We start from the raw sequence: 5539 nt of genomic DNA, 5'->3' as shown, positions 1-5539 counted from the left end.
GGCAAACTCTAATGAATTTAGAGCTGCTATACAGTGAGAAGGAGGCTGCAAGCAGATCACACGTTTTTCCCCAGTAGGTCTCCCTCTGTCCATCTTCTTTTACATGATATCCTCTCTGTGTATTTTTCTCTGTATACCCTCTCTCTCCCACCCTGTATATCCCCTCTCCCTCCCGGTATACCCCCTCTCTCTCCCGGTATACCCCCTCTCTCTCCCTGTATACCCCCTCTCTCTCCCTGTATATATATACTGTATACTACACTGTTATGACATATGCAGTCTGTATTGTAGAACAACCGGGCGCTGTATATACTTTGTGTGACGACAGTAACGGGATAACAATAACAAGATATTAGTCACTGCCCAGAGCGGACTGCACTACCGGGCTGATTTATAAATAGATGAGCCGAGCACAAATAACACTAATAGCAACCAATCAGAATTTAGCTTTCATTCTCCAACCTGCACTGGGAAAATGAAAGAAGTCATTGAATCCTGCAATAGCTCCGCTTTAGCACATCAGCTCCTGTGTCTTTGCAGTTGAAGCGTTCTAATACTAAATTTTGAAAAGTGTTTGCATCAACCAACAATCCAAATAAATTGTGTCCATTACCCAGCAGTCATAAGACACACTAGCCTGTCTGCTAAAATGCTCTGTTCTGGCGGACATGCTAGTGCGCTGTGGCAATGCACACTGCTGAAGCTGTCACAGTATACATTTTTTTTTTAACTTTATGTGGCGTGCACAATGTGTACATTCCATTCAGGCCTCGTGTGATCAGAGGTGGCATGCAGTGCACTGCAATAAAATTATTACAGGTATGTATATAGTGCCGACAATTTATGCAGTGCTTTACATAGTTGCACAGTCACATCAGTCCCTGCCCTCAAGGAGCTTACAATCTAAGTAGGGCTGCAACTAATGATTCATTTTTATCATTGATTATTTGGCCAATTATTTTTTTAGATCAAATCGGATTTAAAAAAATAAATACCATCCTTAATTTAAAATAAAATACACAGATGGCGCTTGAATAGCTTCAGCCAGGGAATGACTGCTGGTGGTGGTAAAATTCCACAGATGGACACCGCAGCTGAAGCAGATCGACAATAATGTCTGGATCCGCCCAGCTGCGTGAGTGACAGCTGGCTCTGCCTATGTAGAGGCAGAGCCAGCTGTACCCGCCCCCTCCCTCGTCTGATCCGCCAGTCAGCGCTGGCGAATCGGAGCGGGGGAGGGAGAATCCAGCCCCTCCCCTTTCACGGCAGAGAGCTGTGACAGGATCGAGAGATGAGCGAACGGCGGTATGTGTTCGCTCACCTCCTGATCTACTGAGCCGACCTGTGACAGTCTCATTGTCACAGGTCGGCTAGAACTATGAGGTGAGTGAAAAGCACTCCCCTCATAGTTCTCCTTTAACATTATAGTTTTTCCCTCATTGTTCAGCCCAGTGACAGTGGCCATTAGGGCAAAGAGAAAGGCCGAGTCACCCCAAGGAGGAGGCGGAAAATAAAAACCTGACCGGGGTTCCGACAGATTCAACAGGTATTGTTCTGTACCTATTATCAGCAGCGTTATTGAACGGGATAAAACATGGGGAAATATTGCAGTAATACATCCAGGTGTATGAACCTTCAGCTTACATGAGCTAAGCACATTCCAGGTGCATCAAAACAAACGCTTTAGGCCTTACAGGTTGCTGTCTTTCTAAAGGTGCCCATACACCTGCCGATCCCGCTATCGTATGATAAATCGGCAGGTGTATGGAAGGCGTGCGACCGTTTCTACTGTACAGTCGCACGTCTTTTGTCTTCCGAGCACGCTGGAAAACCTGCCGAAAATCTTACGATTTTCGGCGGGTTAGTGGCGTACTCGAAAGACAAATGCCAAACGGGCCGGTGTGTGCAAGCACACACTGCCCGCTCAGCATTGGAATCATCGGAGGGCTTGCGATGATCGCAAGTACAATCTGCTTGTCCAAGATGGGCAGATCGTACGAGATTTTAATTACCTTACAACCATCGCACAACGAAAGTCGTGCATTTTTATGCAGCGGACCTGCATGGTGTGTGCAGTGCACATAGTAAACAATTGTTATCTTTGTGTCCTTGCACTGAGCCTGTGTTGATCAACGAAGATCAAGACAGTTCAACAGACACGAGCCCTAAGACAAAATGCACATTGATGCAGTCCCCGAGTTACGAACAAGATAGGGTCTGTAGGTTTGTTCTTAAGCGAAACTCCAGCCAAAAAAATATGTTTTCTTTTGTTTTGGATAGCATAGGGAAGGGTTAACCCCCTGTAAAGTTTGTTTCGCTGTGTGTGCCCCTGTTCAGAAGATTTCACCTCACTTCCTGTCCCTGTGACAATTGGATTTTTAACATTTTGGGTTGTCGTGGGCTTCATTTATAAGACTTCCATCCAGATATACAAGAAATTCCTATAGTCGTTCGCGCCATCTAAGGGCGCTAGTGCCGTGCGAATGGCAAGCTGGGTGGGAGTTTTAATCAACCACAGAGATGTGAACGGGCCAAAACTGTCACAGTTTCAACATTGTCCCCTGTACAGTGTAACAATAGCTGGCCCAGCAAGTTGCATAGGAAACCATCAACACTAATCCCCACCACCACCACCACCACCGTATTCTCCACCTGCAGAGCCGGCATTGCATAATTTCACCACTATCACGGTGAAGCAGGCTCTCTCCTTACAGTAAGAGCACAATAGCTGTGATTGCTCCATTCCTCCCATCTGTGGATCCCATTGTAAGTCACCCTGCCATGCCAGGAGAACAGAACACAACACAAACATGATGTGTAATGTCACACAGCTGCATCCTTCAGCATAATCCCAGGTGTCCTCCCCATAAAAAAAATACTAAAGTCTCTAGATCTGACACAAGCAACCAGCTGTTGAGGAACTACAAGTCCCATGAGGCATTGCAAGGCTCTCACCATTACAGGCATGACTCCCTGGGGCAGATACATGATGGAATTTTGTAGTTTCACCACAGCTGGAGGGCCAAGGGTGCCTAGCCATACTCGAGGCTACAAAGTGGCAGACTACCAAAAATCGATTTCATCGAGCTGGCTCACCTAGTGATTAGAACGCAGCCCCTGTCCTCCTCTATGGGAGTATGCGGCCGTATGCCGCCCTACGCTCACCCGCGTGGGTGCAGGTGTCCGTACTCGTACGCTGACAAGATGGATCCTGTCTGAGTCCGAGCCGGGACACCCGCACTTGGGGTGAGCGTAGGGCGGCGTATGGCCGCATACTCCCATAGAGGACAGGGGCTGCATACTAATCACATGCAGCGCCTGTCCTTCCTGGGAGCTGCCCGATGCGGCTGTGCATGCAGCATGGAGCACACACAGCACCTGTCCTTCCCGATACGGCCATGCATGCAGCAGTATGCGCCAGCTTTTTCTCGTGTCAATGAGGCCTTAAAGTGTGATTCTTAGATTTTTTTTTTTAAAGAGTTTGGTCACTCATTTGTCGCACAAGAGCCAGCCTCTTTGCAAAAACAATAGGGAACAAAATGGAGGACAGCACAAGCTGAAAATGTGCATCAAAACGCTTGTGGAAAACACACTGCAGCACACGCAAAAAACACTCAAAACCACTTTTAAAAAAAAAAGCCGGGAAAAACACCTGAAACGTAGGTGTGAACGGAACCTTGATTTGAAAGTTTACCTGCATGACTTGCATTCAGCTTTAACTATTTTGCATGGCGTTATATAGCTAGATCAGGGGTGGCCAACTGTGCTTTACCTACAAATCCCATCATACCTCTGCGAGTCGTGCTTGTGACGGTCAGTCTTGGAATGCCTCATGGGACTTGTAGTTCCACAACAGCTGGAGGGCCAGGTTTCCCCACCCCTGAGCTAGCTGGTCTAAAATAGTCCAATATGACCTTATAACCTATAGGGCCTGTAAAACTGCACACAGCAGCAGTACAATTTACAACGGGTCCTTTTAACTAGCAGCTAAACAAATGTACCAGAACAATGAAAAGGCTGAAAGGGGAACTAACAGCTCAGCGGCTGCTTTACTGGCATCAGCTTCAATACTGAATTTTTTAAACCCTGTGCAGAGAGAAAACACAGGCTGCCATTGCAGATCTCTCTTAAAACTGCTGGTTGCCTGGCTGTCACACTGACCCTCTGATCTTTGCTATCAGGCTCGAATGCCCTCCTATGCGCTGGTCTACGGTTTTCTGACAGTGGTGGGGTGCTGCTGTCAGTGAGGCCATAATTCGATCAGTGTATGGTCACCTAGGTCATTGACCGGGAACAAGTATGCAGATAAGGACTTCTAACTTTGGTGATCTGTATACTTCATCCAGGACAGTGAAAAGTTAGGCTCGTGTAACAGTCAAAACTACCAGCATTTTTAGGGCCCATTGACCTTAAAAATGCTGAGGTGGTGTTTAGTTAAATGCACAATACTAGGGGGGGGATTTATCAAATCTGGAGCAGATTTGCATTGCCATCAATCAGCTTCTCTGTCTCATTTTCAAATCTTACCTGAGGAAACTGAATAGAGATGCCGATTGGTTGCCATGGGCAACTTCTCCAGATTTTGTCTGCTCCAGTTTTGATAAATTCCCCCCTATGTGTTTAATGCACACTATCGCACAGTGCCCCTAGCGTGTGGTACTGTGCGCCAGGTGTATTGCGATTCGTTTGAGTGCCACCCCAACGCACCTCCCAGTAGCCATGCATTACAATATGCGGTACTGCAAAAACTTGAGTTCCGTTGAGGTAGTGCATGCTCTACTTTTTTTCACCGTACTGCAACGCCATGCTTTAAACGGGCCCTCAGGCAAAGGTAAGACATGGGAGGCGTTTCCTGATGGTGACAACAGTGGACAATGTCTGTGTAATTTGTGTTGAAACAGCCACCTGTAGTCTACATCAACAGCGCATCTGGCAGGGGGCCAACACAAGAGCACAACTGGGTGATGGTGTCACCCTACAATTACAAACGGCAAAAAAAAAAAAAAGGACCCTTAGGGCTTGTTCACACCAATTGCGTTCCAGCAGCTCCCACTCTGGAACGCACCGCAATCCCTCACAAAACTGCATGCTCTATTTTTTGCATTTGCAGTGGAACGGAACGCAGGCAATGTTTTGCCAGGTGTCCAATCACACTGCGGGCAGGAGGGGGCTTGGCTGCGGCGCCAATGACTTCAATGCACCGCCACGCCCCCTCCCGCCCCAGAATGCAGGGGGAAGTTTTGTGAGCGATTGCGGTGCGTTCCACCAGCTACCGCTCTGGAATGCAACGCAATAGGTGTGAAGAAGCCCTAACAGGTTGAAACTTGCTACTAAAGCTACTTCTGCCCGTCTAGGGATAATAAAGGGGAGAGTTGTTAAAGCAACAAGAACGCTTTTGGTCACACGCACGCACAAATCCATTTTTTTTAAATTTATTTTTGGAATTGGCAGAACATGTCAGGCAACCTCATTCATAACAGGTATGGCCATTTCCTTTTAATCCAGATTTGTTTTGGGGTTTTGTTTGCATAAATATTCT

Source organism: Nanorana parkeri, unplaced genomic scaffold, assembly GCF_000935625.1.
Source record: "Nanorana parkeri isolate BGI_ZX_2015 unplaced genomic scaffold, ASM93562v1 scaffold12, whole genome shotgun sequence".
Classification (NCBI taxonomy): Eukaryota; Metazoa; Chordata; class Amphibia; order Anura; family Dicroglossidae; genus Nanorana; species Nanorana parkeri.
The sequence above is the reverse complement of the archived record's forward strand: the minus strand, read 5'-3'. Positions refer to the sequence as shown.